Here is an 18,538-nt window from a genome sequence, read left to right as displayed (position 1 = left end):
GAGATTCCAAGGAATTACGCACTAACACAGACCAATCATACTCAATCATTCAAGAAGGATTTAACATGAATACACACACACACACACACACACACACACACATATATATATATATATATATATATATCACATACCAGCTCCTCATAATCAACCTCTTTCATATTCCTAGTGAATCCATACCAACCCATTCTCAAACCATGAGTATGGAACTCCATCTCATATAAATACCATGCCACTTTGATACCAACCATCTCGATTAGGTCACAACCAAGATCATATCCAACCCATCATTTTCAATCCAAAGATCACACAGTTCTTGCATACTTAACTCATTCATGCTTTTAACAAGATAATGAAATTATATAGTAGATCACCAATCAATATATAAAACACAACAAACATCACACCAACACATGCATCAACCTCGCTCAGGCCAGGCACTCTCGCTCAGCCGAAAGAGCTCTTTCGCTCAAGCGGCAGGCCCTCGCTTGGGCGAGACGACCAATAGTGAGGGTTACTGGAACGCGGATTCTCGCTTAGGCGAGCCCCTCCTCGCCTGAGCGAGGCCACCCCTCGCCCAAAGACAAAGTCCCTCGCCTGGGCTAAAAACTACAGCAACGAGCCAAAGTCCTCACGCGTACTCGCTTAGGCAAGCCCCTCTCGCCTAAGCAAGATGCCTCGCTTGAGCGAGATGCCTCGCTTAAACGAGAGCTCTCCGCCTGAGTGAGAGCTCGAGTGTGGATCTGGCCTGTTTCTACAAGTCTCGCTTGGGTGAGAACACGCGTTTCTCGCCACTGTTTCCCTGCAACAGTCACACCCACAATTCCGTACAACATACCCAGACATTTCATGCTCTCACAGTGACACACCAACCATAAAATCGCAGCACAACAATAGAACCGATAGAAAATCGAATTACAATAATAAGGCCTAGCTTCCCTTACCTGGAAAAAGGCTAAGAGAAGGGTGCGACTCCAATAGCGAAACACAGAAGCTCTAGGGACAGATTTACCAAGCTGGAAAAGAATAGCGGAGTGAGTATTGACGTAAGTCTACGACAAAACCCTAACTAGAAGTACAAACATACAAGCAAAAAAACGAGGTATGAGGTGTAGAACACTTACACGAGGCTAAAAGGCGAAACTGAGCTCACTGGATCTAGGTTGGGAGTAAATCCTAGCAGAGGAAGACGGCAACAGCTCAAGGGTATGAAAGTTTTGTTTTACGAAAGTGAGCAAAGCGTTAGGGTTAGGGCACATTAGGTCTGATTTTGCCTTTTTGGGCCAGCCCTTAGGCCCATTCGATCAAAGGCAACCCTTAAAATGTTAGGGCAGAAAATTGGGCCTTACATTAATTTCTTCATTAGTATTAGTAAACAAGAATACTTTTTCTAACCCATAAGGAACATAAAAAAAAAAATTCACCTTATTATAATATACTGTGTTACTTAATGATAATTCAAAAGCATAGGAGTAAAAAAACAAATATTATACCATGTTTTTGAGAAATTATCTTAGACTAAACAAATACACACATTTATTTCTCAAACTTGATGATAATTCAGGCATATAAAGGAAGTAAAAAAACTAATAATCTCTAATGATATGTTCCTGAGCATACCATTCCTTATTAACTATTATTATTCACACACAAATAGACAAAACAACCAAATCATCCAGATTTTAAAAAAATCCACCACCTTCCATAATTGACTTCCTTATTAGTGACATTTATGATCATAATCAAAGAAGTCTTAGGATTATTCTTAACTCCTCCACCCTACTGCTTTGCCTGCAAAAATAAGTAGAATGAGAGATTATGTATACTTGCAACTAAAATTATTATTTTCAAAACAACTAACCATATAAAATATCCATAAAGTCAATCAATATAATACAATCTAGTTCTTTCTTACAACCAAAAAAGACAATATGTTTATCAGAATGTAAAAATGAAGTATGAAGAAACTCATATAAGTGATTTTAAATCTCATTTTTTCCTTCTTGTATACTCAAAATCAAATTGTTTTGGAAAACATCTTTTGAAATATAATCCTATGACAATTTGTATCCAATAGAAAACATTCACACCTTAATTAAGTTGCTTCTTCAACTCATTTGCATGTAGTAATAAATGTGCACTATCTAACAATTATAAATAAAGATAATTAACATTGATAAATTGGTATAACAAATACAAAAATATTTTTAACCAAACCATTAGTATCATTTACTAAAAGACTTAGAGCAAACTTACACTTCTTGTGAGATTTCTCTTGTTTCAATTTAGTTAAGTCAGTCCAGTCAAAATGAACTTTGGGTTTATGTTCTCGTTTTCCTATTTATTTTCTTTAAACAACACTATTTAGTTCATTAACAAACAATCAATATAACGGAACAAAAAGGGGAAACAAAAACTACTTATTAGAACCAAATAAATAAATAAATAAAATGAGAAGTTACTCAAATGTAGTTTTCTTCTGAGTTTAGTTGCTCCTGATTCAAATATCATAAATAAGAAGCTCAATTAATACGAAATTTCTTAAGAACAAATAAAAGGCTTGGACTTACTTATTAGTCACAAAGTTCCATGCTTTAACATTGTTTTTCTAAACCTATTTTTTTGAAAGAAATGTTAATTAATAAATGATTTAAATAATTAAGTTTTATCAATGTATTGAACTTCACTTGTCCTTTCAACATTATTTAAATCAACTTTTGCTATTTTTATAACTGTTTGCAAATTCTTTCTTGCAATAGTGATCATTTATAAATCAATAAACCAAAAGAACAAAATTATAAGCATATTTTAGAGAACTTGAACTTACAAGAAAAGCTCAAAGGCATTGGATGGATATTTGAGAATGCTAAGATCTTTTTCAAGTGTGACCATTTCAACATTAACAAAATAGTATTAACAAAATTATTTGATAAAAAATATGCTAATCACCTCTTAGTTAACTTGGTGTTAGTTTTCTCCACTTTTTCCTTTTTTCTCCTAGGGCTAGTACGAGTAAATGGAAAATTTCCTAAGTATTAAGAAAAACAAAAAAAGTTTCCCAAGTGTTAAGAAAATCAAGAAAATTTTCCCAAAGACAATGAATATTCACCACATTGCAAAAGAATGGAGAAAGAAAATAATCATTGTAACCACCAAATTCTTACACAAAAGTAGAATTTAAAGTTGTCTATCTATAAAACTCACCTGAAGAGAAACAAGATTAGTAGAGATATTATTCAAGGCCTGTGCATTTTTATCTAAGAGCTCACTTGCAGGGCCTCCAATAACTACAAAAGGAACAATGCAAAGATCAAAACATTTACCGCTACATCAATATTTACTACTATGAAATAAATAAACCTTTATGAGAGATGTTATCATCAGTGTCCATCGTCTTCAATGTCAAATCATATGTTAGATTCCCATAGATCTGAAGGTGCAACCCCTTTTCCATATGTGTGCGCATAACCATGTCGATCTTTTCCAAAGACTTGGGAAAATACATCATCTCAGGTTTAGTTTTTCTTTGGTTCTTTTGAATAAGAAGAAATTGCATCCTCAAGCTTTGACTAAAACTTGTTATTTAAACAAAACTATTAATCATAAAAAAATATACATAATGAATGAGATCATCATACAACAATTTCTTTGGTTTCCTCATATTTAGGCTTATGTGTCATGATGAACATTTCTACACAAGATGGCTCTTTTCCATCAATATTTTTAATCATTTATCATACAAACGAAAAAAAATATTAGTGTAAAACAAGTACAACCATTAATACATTAGTTATATGCAATTAGTCTAACCTCTTCATATTGTATTTCAGCAAAGTTTTCTGTTCTTGTGGTGCGTATAATAGTAAATTTTGATCTACTTGTTGTATTCTTCTCATAACAAACCTTTATAATAAAAATATGAAATTAGAAAATATATAATAAAGTACTACATATTTGAATGAACAAATACAAATAACTAACCAATGTAGTGGAGTGTTGGAGTTTGACTAGGTCTTGATGAAATTTCTTCCAACTCATCAAGGATTTCAACCATAGAACCACCTAGAAATGACACTTTAACATTCTTAGCCAGCAAGGATGGTTTTTCTTTCTCACCACTAGCCATAAATCTACTTGACATTGAAATTTTATGTTCAAATAACCAATAGACAAAAAAGAATATGCATAGAACTTGGTACTTTAAAAACAACACAACAAAAATTATGCATATAGACACATTAATATTATATTCAATGATTATCCAATACGTGTATCAATTTTTTTTCTAGGCACATCATCTGTAACCAACTAACATCCTCACATTCATCTTCATCAATCACAGATTGATATAAAAATGGATTCTTTAATTCATCTCCCAAGTAGTTTTCCAAATCATTATTTTCTAAATCTCCAGATACATCAAACAAATCTCTCGGGTTGGTTTTAGTGACAACTTGCCAATTATCAATTGGATCTTCTGTATAATATACTTGCTTTACTAGAGTTACAAATACGAAAGGGTCACTTTTGCATATCAACTTTCCAAAATTTACAAGTGTTAACCCAAAATGATCTTGCTTACTTTCAAACAAATCACATTTAAATAACACAAATTCAAAGTGTCAATAATAATCTAACTGTATTATATCTTTCAAAACTCCATGGTAAGTAACATTTTCTACTTAAGGATTTTCATCTTCTTTATTTTTAAATCTAACAATTGATGAAGTAACCATTACTCCAAAGTTTTGTGTTTGTCTCAATCATAAATTTGTAACCATTTATCACAAAAGTTGAAAATCTTCTAGCAATAGTATTAGGCCTTTTAGCCAACCATTTAACCTCTTCACTCAACCAAATTTTTGACATGGTATCCAAACCACTTGTGCAATGTAAGACATTGATCTTTTTCCAAATTCCAATTTCTTGTTGAATTTTCATAAGCATTACTAGAGAGAAATTCCCCATGTTCTCTACCAAAAAAAATAATTTAATAAGCTCATAAAATTTAAAATCTCAAAAAAAAAAAATGAATATTGTCTTACGTGACAAATGACTTGGTGAGCTCACAATTAAACAAACAGTGAGCTTGCTCCCACTCAAGAGGTTGCAAAGTAGTCATCACTCCATTCCTTAATGGACCATCTAAATTTCTTAGCAGCTGATTGAACTTTGTTTGTACATTATCGTTCAAATATCTTGAGCAAAATGTAAAACACTTATATGCTAAATATCCCTCTACAGTTGAACCTTTTGGATAATTTCTATTACGCACATAAGATTTTAACCTATTATGAAAATACAAATGGAGAAAATGAATTTACCAAAAAATATTTCTTTAGAAAAGGAATTATCTTTCAATTGGATACATCCATCTATAATATACATGTTTGACAATTCTAGCCTCATATGCTAGATGTATGGATAGATGAACCATTATTACAAAAAAAATGGAGGAAAAATCCTCTCTAATTGAGACAAAATTAATGCAATTTCTACATTAAATGATTCAAAATCTTCAATTATGATGACTTTAGAACATAACATTTTGAAGAAATAACTTAGCTTCGTTAGAACTCTTGCAACTTCCTTTGGCAACATTTTTCGAATAGCTACTTTTAGCAAGTCCTCCGTCAATATATGAAAATCATGATTTTTTAGTCCAAGAAAAATTTATTATTCAAGATTAACACATTTAGAAACATTGGAACCATAACTTTTTGAAACTTTCACTTCTTTTAAAACACGACAGAAGATGCATTTTTCTTTTAATGAAAGTGAAAATCTTGCATGTGGAAGGAATACCTTGTTTTGTCCTATATTTATAGGATGAAGGTTTTTCCTTATACCCATCTCCACCAAGTCAAGTCTGGCTTTGAAATGCTCTTTTGGTTTCCTTTCTATATTTAGTAATGTTCTTATTCCATTTTCACATATATTCTTTTCAATATGCATCATATCAAGATTGTGACGAAGCAAATTAGTCTCTCAATACAGCAAGTAAAAGAAAATATATAAAACTTTAAGAAAACATGGTTTGTGTTTACGTGTACATTTCTTAGTTTTTTTTTTTCTTTTTCATTAGTGCTTAAGAAAACTAATCATTGGTGTTACTTTTTCATTAGAATTATTAGATGTTATTTTGATATTTTGTATAATGTTTTACTTTATTAAATGTCATATATTATGAATACAAAATTGAATCTAATTTTCTATTAAATGTATAATGTTTTTTTCTTTGACTTTTAAAAAAAATTAAGATATATTTGTGAGTACACATAGATGACAGAAACTCTATACATACAAAATATCTATTATAAATTAATTAAAATATACCAATAAATTGAGAGAATTCCTTGCATTTATTAAATAAAAGTTGATCGTATGTATAAGCATATGACATAACAAACAAAATAATAAATAAACACACTACAAGAAAAAATGATTTTAACGGAGATTTGTTTTTACATTACCCGGGGTTAAAATCTCTGTTAAGTAATTTATCTAGGGTTTCAATTTCTCCCACTAAATCATCCCTAGGGAATGTATTCATCAAGGTTTTTATGAACCCTAGGAAATGCGAATCAATAGTTAGGGTTTTTTATTCTCTTGCATTTAATGGAGATTTTAAAACCTCTGTTAAGTTTTGTAGGTTTAAAACCTCGGTTAACTATCGTAGGTTTTGAAACCTCCGTATAATACTATGGGTTTTGAAACCTCCATAAAATACCATAGGTTTCAGAACACTACAAGAAAATCCTTAATTAGAAACAAAAAATAGTTAGTCAATATAGTGACTAGTTTAGATACCAATTTACAAAACTAAAAATTATTGGTTACTAAAATAGTCACTAATATGAATAAAACATTATAATTGGTTACTAAGCGAATAAGACGAAAGGCCTCATTCAACATTATGCAGATCGAAGAGCTTTTTAGAAGAAGCTTTGTTGCACCACTACTTAAATGCCTCGACCAAGAGCAGGCACAATATGTGCTTGCCGAGATGCACTGCGACATATGTTGTATTGATGAGTGTATATTTTTGCCCTCATTTAATGTTTAATTCTGGGTATTTAATTAAATTTGTATACTTAAAGAGTAATTTAATTGACAGTTCTGATAATTAGGCTATTGGAACTTGTGTGATAAAAATGTCTTAAAAAGTGATTTTAGTTGCATAAATTATTTTTGGATATTTTAACATTTGTTGATGCAACTGAAGTTAAGATTAAGTTCATTCACTACAAGAAAAAAACATATTTGCGACGAAATAATCCCTAACTAATCCTTCGCTAATTCCTCACAAAATGATTTTGCGAGGGATTAGCGAGGGATTAGCTAGGGATTATTTTGTAGCTAAAATATAGGTAGCTAAATAGTTAGGAGATTTTTCCCTCTCTATTATCCATAATTTCCCTAACTAATCCCTAGCTAATTTGTCTTTAGCTAATCCCTAACTAATCTTTAACAAATTTATCCCTAGCTAATCCCTAATTAATCCATAGCAAATTTATCCCTAGCTAATCCCTAATTAATCCATAGCAAATTTATCCCTAGCTAATCCCTAACTAATCCATAGCAATTTTTTTCCTAGCTAATCCCTAACTAATCCATAGCAAATTTATCCCTAGCTAATCCCTAACTAATCCATAGCAAATTTATCCCTAACTAATCCCTAATTAATTTATCCCTAATCCATAGTAAATTTATCCCTAATTAATCCCAAATTGATCCCTAACAAATTATAATAATTATCTCTAGCACCCTAACTCATTCACTTTTACGTAATTTAAATCTACCACAATGTTCCATGTTCTTATTTATTTAAATACATTTAAAAAATGTAATGTTAATTAAAAAGATAAAATATATCTTGTTAGACATTTGGATGAAATGTGTGAAATAGCATGAATAAAAAAGTAAACTTTTAGCATTATAATTTTTAAGATACATGATTAAAACAAAAATAGCACTAAAATTTCATCATCTACACAACAAAAAAGGTGTGATATTGATTTGTTACAGATTGAACTTTCATAATTTACCGTGTCCAAGCAGTTAATTTAAGAGAAGCAATTTTTTAAATACATTTCAAATCAATATTTGAATTGCAAGCTCTTCGGCAGAAGTTTCTGCAGAATACTTTGACATTGTGCCCTACTTTATCCTGAAATGAAAGCATAATAGAATTGGTCAATTGGGGGAAACTAGTTTTCAACTATGACAATCTAGCAGATAAGGCCATATTCAAGAGATTGACTTAAAACCATCATAAGGTTAATAAGAACTATATCCATACCTCATCTAGCAACTCAAGTCGCTCAAGGGTTAGGACTAACTTTCCACACAAAAATGTTATCAAGCGCAGCAGAACTGCCAAAAGATTACAAAGAAAGATTAGCCTAGAGAATCAGAGATCATTATAGGGCTTTGTATCATTTTCTCCAAAGTTCGGCCATATAACATTAATCTTGACGGACCCAACATTTTATCTAATTTCAGTTAACATTAACATTCTTGTCACCTTTCCAACCTAAATCCTCACCTAATGTTTAGAGAGTGCGAGCAACAAAATTGTTATCAACATCTATGTTCATCAACATTGTTATCATCTTCCCCTAGTTTGCTCATTTCCTTTGTTTGAGAAACTGATTCACCTTTCTTTGGTTCTTCTGGTGTAGGTGCTTCTCTGGTTTCCCTCAAATTCTCCTTTCTGAATCCTGCACATTATTCAAAAGTACATAGGTTTTGTTTAAACATTTTTGTTTTAGAAAAATCAAAAGCAACAATGCATCAAGATAGATTAAAATCTTTGTATTGTACCATTGTTAAAGTAAGTTTGATCTCTTCTCTTATGGTCATAAATTAAAGGACGAAAAGCCGGCAAAATTTTTTAATACTAAACAAAAATTTGAGTCATTCAGAATACTGTAATGAAGAATAAGATTGTAGAATGATGGATATTTTGAAGAAATAAAATCATTTACTTGTTAGAGCTATTGTGATAGAATATTGTAGAGCTTTGTTCAATTCAGTAGTTGCAGGGGACGTTGAAAAGCTATTATTCTACCTACCTTATACAATGCATGATTAAAGGAAGCTGGAGTGGTTAGAAATGGTAGTTGCAATAAAAGTCATGAACCATCAAGATCACACTATTAATTATTGCCATTAATTAATTCCTGGGACATATTCAACTAATGAAACTAATGAGTAGTTTCATACTTTGAACAAAGAGCCCAATATTTTGAATGTGGAAAAGTAATCTCATTTTTTATATTCCAACTTTCAGATATCTTGAAGTACCTCATGGCAAAGCGCCTTAATCATTCCAAAGATAGTTAATACAATAATACTAATGTTGTAATAGTCCAATTATTCCATCCTATCCTTTCCGTAGAACATACTTAAACTAGTGCAATAAACAACTTACAGAATCTAGATGGATGTTTGAATGAATATCATAAGAGAAAAAAATAAGTACAATTTCTTATACGTTGGAAATCATAAGCATTTCTCCATTGCTTGGCCACAATATTACTTTTCTCTATTAACAATATTACTTTTCTTAATCTATTAAGAAGATGAAAAAAAGCATGAAATAGCCAAATAAAGTTTACATGATAATAAAGTACATAGTTAATGTAAGAATAAGGCTAGAAGTGAGCATAAGGTAATCTTTTGGCATTATCCTAAATCCTAATACCAATTGCCAAGCAATGAAAGATGAATAACATTTTGAGAATAAAAGAATAGCATTTCTATTTGTCATCATAATTAGAAACGATGAAAGATGAAACTAAAACTACATAATAAAAAGCTCTAATTGTAGATGGAAAAATGCACATGCACATGTATAACAAACCACAAATTTGTCAGAAATAATCTCTCTTCATTTTCTAGGCACCAATCACTTTTCTTTTTTTCTTTGAACCGAATCCTTACTTTATCCTTACTTTAAAATAGACAAGTAATAAAATCATATATTTGAGTTATTGCCTATGAATTATGGACTAGACTTCCTAATTTCTCTAGTGTATATCTGATTATGAATATGTGTAAGTACAATTAACAAAGGAATATGTAGAAACATAGATAAAGCAACAAGTTACGAGAATTAAAAAAAGAATTGCACATCTAAACTTGTAGATTCTTACAGGAGGTCCTCCTTCACAAAATTCCACAACGCCTAGACCAATTAAATTTCCCTACAAGATGAGAAATTCAAGAATGAATCACAACAGGTCTAAAACTATAAAAAAGAATAAAGGTATTGTTGTTTTGTTTCCTCATCATACACAAACTTAGACTCACGTACTTTTATTGCTTAAAAAATTAGGTCATCATTTTGAGACAACAAGGCACACAAACCTGCATTAAAAGGAAAGAAAACACAAGTCGCCGCGATCGTGAAGCATATCTCTTCACTTTGTCAGCCCGTGGAAGACGATAATGACGTCGGTTATGGCGAGAAACGCGGAGTGACAGATTTTAACCTCTCCGGCGTGAAATTTTTTGGCGTGACGAAGTGACAGTACTGCAAAATTTCTTCAACGAGAAGCTGATCGAAGGCTGGTGGCGCTGAACTCGGTGCTAAACAACAGGGAGTTTGACCGGATAGTGGTGGAGATGCTCGAGGGGAAGGCGATCGATATGAATGCACCGTGGCCGTTGACGTACGGGTTTGATTGCGCGGAGGAGATTGAAGTTGTTAGGGTTCTGCGAGGTTGCCTTTGTTGGTTAGAGTAAAGATAGATAGTGAGACTGCTCGTCTTGAATTTCAAAATTATGAGACTAAGTTAATCATATTAGCTGCATTAACAATAATCAATTTTAGGTATACAATTTTATTTATAAATATATAAAATTATTATTAATATTATAAAATCTGTATTTATTAATATCTAGATTTTACTAATATTTATTCATAAAAGAATTTGAAATTTTTCTACAAAAAATAATTCCAAAAAATTTATAGATAATTTTAGTGAAAAATGCTTCACAATAAAAAAAAATAAGTATTTTATGTAAAACAATTTTTAAAATAATTTACACAAAATCACCTACTAATATTAATTATTTGTAAATAATAGTTTACAAAATTCATAGAAACTTCATCTTAAAAGTAATTCTAAATAATTTATAATAAAATTTTTAAATAATTTTTATAGATAAAGTGAGTTATCTCTCAGATCTCCGATTAGCTATGAATTGGTTTTGTCGTTAATTTCTCTCTAAATAGCGAGAAATATTTCTCGTTAATTTTCCTCACAAATTAATTACATAAATTTTTTTGTCACTAATCTCTTATTAAATAACGAAAAATTAGTGAGAAATAATATTTCTTATTAATTTCCATTGCAAATTAGTTACGAAATCTTTTTGTCGATGAACCCTTGCTAAAAAGCGAGAAATTCAAAAGAAACAATATCCCTCGCTAATTTTCCTCGAAAATTAGTTACGGAATCATTTTGACGTTAATCCTTCACTAAACAACGAGAGATTAATGAGGAATAATTTCCCTCGCTAATTTTCCTCACAAATTAGCTACAAGATTTTTTTGTCGCTGGTCTCTCGCTAAATAACGAGAAATTAGTGAGAAAAAATATCTCTCGCAAATTAGCTACGACATTTTTTTATCGCTAATCCCTCGTTAAATAGTGAGAAATTAGTGAAAAATAATTTTCCTTGCTAACTTTCCTCGCAAATTAGCTACAGAATCATTTTGACGCTAATCCCTCGCCAAACAGCGAGAGATTAGTGAGGAATAATTTTCCTCGCTAATTTCCCTCACAAATTTTTAGTTTTGTTGTAATGATTTAAGGTGGAAAGATAAATTGATTGAAGTTACAAACCACATTTAAATAAGGTTAAAATCATGAAAAATCACTTGTGCACCCCATTCATTACTTATACACCCCCCCTCTTTCCAAACGGGCTACAAAAAACTTACTTTTGCACTCCTAGTTTCTACTAAGTTACACCCCTCTTATCATTTAAACTCAATTCACTCAGATGTTGCCATGTGGCAATCCTCAAGTTTCAAATTTGTCCAACCATTTATTGCCATATGTCACTATCCTATCAAACAAAACCGAACTAATAAAAGGTTGCCACATCATCATCTTTAACCCTAGCTTCTTCTCCTGGAAACCCTAGCCTTCATCAGGCCCGCCGCCGGTAGCCACTGCGCCGTCATCGTCAATGGAATTTCCTGCAATGCGCGATGAACAGATCATCAATGCCTCTCCATCATCTCCACTCATCTATCGCAGCATCGAAGATCTTCACACACCACAGTTCACGGCCACACCATGACAATCACCGCGAGCCTCCACGCGTGAGCTAGAACCAGAAATGTGGACGCACCTGCGAGTCACCGCCTGGACTGTCGCACCACTAAACCATCGCAGCCACGTCGCTGGAGAAGAAGAAGAATCATGCAGCAGCCATCGTGAGAACCCATTGCGACAGCTTGGTAGCGTAAACAACGTGAAACCCTAACGGAGGAAAAAGAAGGTTGATGTGAAAGAAGGAGCTAGGATGCCACGTGTCATGCCTTCATTCACAAAAGTGGTCAAATCTGGTCAAAGTTGGTCGTGATTGGTCAAATGGTCAAACAAGAAGGGCAGAGTTGGAAATTGGATAGAAATTAAGTTGCTATGTGATTAATTAAAAGATTTTTAATTTATTATATTTTATATATCTCAAATTATCAAGAGAGAAAATCTTCCAAATATTTTATAAACTGGTAAAATTTGTTAATTATTTGAGAGATATTATATCAAAAGATAAAATATTTCAGCAACAAAAAAGATACAGTCAAAGTCCAATCAAAGCCTATATAAAGAGACTAAGGGGGAAGCAGAAAGAGACAAGCTCGGGACTTCGAAGTTTAGGAACCCTTAAAGGGGCCTAATTTCGTTTCCTTTCTCTCTATTCTTCTTCTATTTTTATTTTGCTTTTGCATTCTATGGATTGCTAAACTTCTTGGGTTGATTTCAATTTAAATTCATTATGGATTTTGAGGTTAGAATGAAATAATTTCTTTGTTCTTTTTATTATTGTTGAGGTTTTAATTCATCTATGTCTTTTATCTTTGAATCACGTAAAAAGTAATGATTTTAAATCTATATGCATGTTGATCATATGAGTCCAAGGGTTTTTAAATTTAATTGAGACTTTACTTTGATTTTATTTAGAAACTTTCATGTGATTGAATGAGTTTTTACCAATAATTGAGACTTTACTTTGATTAAAGGTATTTACTCTAACCAAAATTAATCGAGACTTTACTTTGATTAGTTAAGCTTTTTATTTGGTGAGGTGATAAAAGAATAGACATGATTAGGCATAGTAAAATTTGATTGAGACTATAGTTTAGTTGAATTTACTATGGATAATCTAAAAGTTCTCACTTTTAATTGAGACTGTACTTTGGTTAAAAGTGAGAACGCCAACAAATTAATTGAGACTTTACATTGATTAATTTGCAAATCTACAACAATAATTAATTGAGCAATAATCTTTAGATGATCATGGATCTATTTTGAAAAAGCAATGGAATCAATCTATTTTCTTTACTATTGTTTTTATATCTTTTTATCTTTTCTATTTCTTTCTTGTTTATCTTAATCCTCCTATATTTATCTTATTTTATTTGACTAACTCTTTTGTATAGATTTTATAAGAACTAATTTGTTCAAAAGAAATTTCGTGTTCATTGGGAGACGACTTGGGTTAACTTTACCATTTCTATTTCCTTAACTACTATCTTAGCAATATGAAGTTGCTATAGTTTAGTAGTGTTAATTTGATCGCGTCAACGATAGCGTTATCAGGTATGAACTCGGGTTCCCGATGCATGGCCTTATGAGTACTAAGAGTCGGATATTATCGACCTACACTGAGAAAGAATGCTTATGAATACACAATGAAGTGCCAATAGTGTCAACAATTTGGACCATTGCACCAGGTGCCTCTAGAGAAGTTGCACACTGTAACTGCCCCTGACCATTTACCATATGAGGAATGGACATCTTGGGCCCCCTGTCCATGGCAAAGGGACAAGTCAAATTCTTAATTGTAGCAATAGATTACTTCACTAAGTGGATAGAAGCTAAACCATTGGCCACCATCTCGATCCAACAAGTCTAGAAGTTCTGCTGGAAAAACATCATTTGTAAAAGATGGGCTACCACAATCCACAATCACTAACAATGGTCAGTAGCTCATAGACGCATGCTTTGAACGCTTTCTCAACCAACTCTGCATAAAACATAGGCTCTCGTTAGTTAAGAACCCCAAGCAAATGGGTAGGCTAAAGTAGCCAACAAGGTTATCCTGATCGAGCTGAAGAAAAAGCTGCAAAGAGCCTCTGGGTCAAAGAAATACCAACCATACTCTAGGGTTACCACTGCACCCTACAATCAACAACGAAGGAAACATTACTTTCACTGGCCTACAACGTTGATGCCATGATACCTGTGGAACTCGGTGAGACCTCCAGGCACCGGCAACACTTCGATGAAACACACAATGCTGAAAACCTCAAAGTTCAGAGTTTAGGAACCATTTATGGGGGGCTTAATTTCATCATTTTCCCACATTCTCTTCTTCTATTTTTATTTTATTTTGCATTGTGTTAACTCTTTGGCAAGTGTATCAATTCGTTACAAGTAGTAAAAATGGAAGTCCAAGTATCGTTTTCCCAAGGGACTTGTGTTCGTTTGTCTAAGTGTGATTATTTACTAATTTTAGCAATAATGTCAACATAAAAGATTGGTTTAATTTAAGAACAACATGCAAAATTAATAAACACTAAAGTTATAGAAGAATTTAGGAAAGACTTCATCAAGGTTGGATTTCATGAACCATACTAATGTAATATTTCCTACATAATTTCTCTATCTTGCTCAAACATCCTCATCATAAGCTTACTAGCCCCTAATTCCTTAGAAGCAAGTTCTGAGTCAAATATGTCAAAATATTAATTCCTTAACTATTTTAACACATGACTTGCATTAAGTTTGATGTATAGAATGAACTAGAGATTACGTCTATTCCTAGAACCCAATCTCATGGTTGTTCTATCCAAGGTTAAGTTCCAATTCATTTTCCAATAATTAGATACAACCAAATAGCAAAGATTTCCATCAAACACATTTATAATTGAGATAGAACATATGAAAAACGATAGAGATTACATTACATAGGAAAATTACAAAGAGTATAGGTTCATTACATCCAACCCCAATGAAAGAAGAGTTTAGTCACTCCTAGGCATCTAGAGAACAAAGGATGGATGAAATTGATGGAATGGATGAATTGATGTCAAGTCTCCTTGCCCTAGAATGGCATTTTTTTCGTATCTTTCCTGGTCCTGTCGCGTTCCCACACTCCAGCACAACAGTTTCGTGTAACTTTCGAAACTATAACCATTTCAGAAAACCGTCCTCTCGCTGGGCGAAATGACTTACTCGCTGAGCGACTGGTGATTACTCGCTAGGCGATAGAGCACTCTCGTTGGGCGACCGATCACTCTCGTTAGGCGACAAGGTCCTGACTGAATAACCTCCCTTCTTCTCCAATCCTTCACTTTCCTATACAATAATCTCCAAGAAAACATAATATATATCTAACCTAAAAGAAACCTAAAAACAACCTAAAACTTCCCACAAAACACATGATTGAATACAATAAAGAGGTCCAATAAAATAAGAATAATAAGTATTTTTCATACTTATCAAACTCCCCCAAACTTGTACTTTTTCATGTCCTCATGAAAAGAAAACCTAACTGTACAAACACATAAACAAAACACCCTACTTAAAAATGAACCAAAGACATATGATCTCATAACATAATCCCCTTTACACATATCAAAGACAATTCACTTGCATTTCTCAAAATCAAGAAGATATGATATGGTGCTTCCATGAAAATCAATTCCTCAATCTAGAATTAGATATGACTATCAATAATGAGAATCACTAAGTCACACAAAAGTCAGTTTTTCCTCACACATGTGTTAGCCACACAATCTCACAACTAGAATACCATAAAACTAATCCATCAAAGTTTTGCACATCATCTCATTCACACACTTCACACACATTGAATTAGATCAAAAGGTCTTTCTAGGCTCGAAAGTTAGCTTGGCTACAAAGAATTATGGTTTTTCATGGAATCAAATCACCTTGGAAGAGGAGAACAATTATATCCATAAACATTCATGAACATCTTCACTCCCCATATACAAACAATACAATCCATCATAATCTTTCCATAGCTCAACCTCACAATTTCATTTCATGCAACCTTTTCATTAATTTGCCTTTATTTTTTTCTTTGACATTTTTTTTTCATTGAGAATGTTGAGCTTTTTTCAATCATCACAATTTCTCATTTCTCAATCACATCTTTCCCCTAAACTTAATCTCCATTCATACCCATGTTCACAACATAAAACTTTTTCTCTTCTTCCATGGTGTAAGGTAAGATAAAATTTTACAAGGCTTAGGGTAGAGAAACAATACATCAAGGCTCAAAAAGGGTTCACAAATGGTTTCACATTATGCACAAAGGTTTGCTATTTTGCCAAGTAGCTTCATTACATAACCAAGTGTGTGTGTTTGCATAGCTTCATTACAAACAATTGCCTTTTTCATCCCTAACCAAGTGTGTGTGATTGCATTCAAAGAATCATGCAAAAATTAACTTCATAACAATGATAACTTCCTAGCATTCTCACCAAACACATATGTCAACACTCAACTATCTCATTCATTGAGCCAAATTTCACTCTAGATAAGGACTGAATCACATTGCAACCACATCAACAGTTCATCAATCATTCAAAGTTATAAGCAAATAACCAAAGATCATGCAAGGCTATATGAACAGAAATCACAATGTCATTACAAACATAAGCACGAATATCAACTCCACAACTAAACAATAACATCTAGACAAAACAAAGTACTAAACCCATAACAAAACTACACATCACTAAACAAATAAACATAGTCTTAAACACAACACATCTAAACACAACACATCTTAGGCATCATCATCAGGAGGAACCTCCTCCTCAACAACATTCTCAGCCTCATCAGCATCATCAGCATCATCAGCACCATGATCATCCTCATCCTCAGAGTTAGCAGAGTCAGCAGCAGTACCACCCCCTACTGAGATTCTGGCCTGCCCCGAGTCCAAGAAATATACTCATCAAATTGAGCACCAGTCATCAAATAATCATATGGAGTGTTTGGAACAACCAAAGACAACTTATGCAAGTTGTCCATGAGACATCGTGTGCCACGCCAAACTGTAACATCCTTAAAGAATATTACTAATTTTTAATAACTAAAATAGGAATAAAAAATAAATACCTCATTTAATATGATACCATTTCCCAAAAACGCGGGAAATTTAAACTTTAATATAACATAATTCACCAAAATCCAACATAATACATTTTTACATCAAAAGTCTAAATAAGAAAATCCTTTCAAAAACCCAGGTAGCCCCTACACTCCGCCTCTAAGCATCTCCTGGCCCACCTGTCAAATCATCTACTCCCGGATAACAAGTTATCCGATCATCGTCACACACACAGAAAGGGTGAGTTATGCACAATATATAAAAATATACATGAAATAAATATGCGATGAATCCCAAAATAACATGACTAAATATATTATTGTTTTCAAATTACCATCCATGATCTCATAGTCCTTCATGAGTCATATACATGAACTAGGTCTTGCGACTTTACCGTGCCACCATGAAACAATCCCATTCGTGGTCCAACACTATGAGCCTATCCTGCTCATAGTCCTACCCTACAAACTCTTCGTTTGTAGTAAAACATCCAAGCCTTCTTAGCTTGGACCCTGGCACGCATGCAATCACCATACTATGGACTCCTCGCCCAATAGCAGCCCATAGGAACATAACAGTTCCTTGCCCATCATGCGTCCGACGCATGTAATCACCATGCTAAAGACTCCTCGCACAATAGCAGCGACGGGAACTACAAAGTTCCATGCCCATCATGCGTCCAACCATCAAGCACATCCCAGACCCCTATTGGACTTAGTACTTCAAGCCCAAACACCACAAACACATACATAATTCCTATCCTTTAGGAAATACCCAGCAATTCAGCTCAAACAAAACACAAAAGACATAGAATCTCCAATACTCTCGCTTAAGCCAGGGACCCTCACCCAAGCTAAACCATCAGTCTCGCTTAGGCTAGTCCACCTCGCCTGAGAGAGCTTAAAACAGTGATGTCGCCCAAAACCCCAAAAATCCCTCGCCTGGACGAGAAGTCGCGCTCAACACGCGCAAACTTCTTGATGAAGGATTATCTTGTTCCTTTTTAAGATTATTGAATATGGTGTGAGTTGATTAAGAAAACTAAGTGAAATCCCCACTGGACATTAAGATAGCAAGCTATCTAGATGTGAAGGTTCCTTTCACAAAGCTCAAGAGAAGAAGATGATGGATTGATTCAAAACAAAAA

At 33.1% G+C, this 18,538-nt stretch overlaps 1 long non-coding RNA gene across 1 annotated transcript; it reads right to left on the bottom strand.

Moving 5' to 3' along the window:
- Positions 1 to 7,915: 7,915 nt before the first annotated feature.
- LOC114187565 (uncharacterized) lies at positions 7,916 to 10,724 on the bottom strand. The gene is made up of 5 exons (XR_014995773.1): positions 10,375 to 10,724; positions 10,161 to 10,211; positions 8,549 to 8,723; positions 8,303 to 8,376; positions 7,916 to 8,170 (listed from the first exon to the last, which is right to left on the bottom strand). It is a non-coding gene; the product is annotated as an uncharacterized LOC114187565 (long non-coding RNA).
- Positions 10,725 to 18,538: the final 7,814 nt, after the last annotated feature.

Source organism: Vigna unguiculata, chromosome 6 (genome assembly GCF_037176805.1).
Source record: "Vigna unguiculata cultivar grain cowpea cultivar isolate G323 ecotype 2 chromosome 6, ASM3717680v1, whole genome shotgun sequence".
NCBI lineage: Eukaryota > Viridiplantae > Streptophyta > Magnoliopsida > Fabales > Fabaceae > Vigna > Vigna unguiculata.
This window is presented reverse-complemented; position numbering and strand designations above follow the sequence as displayed.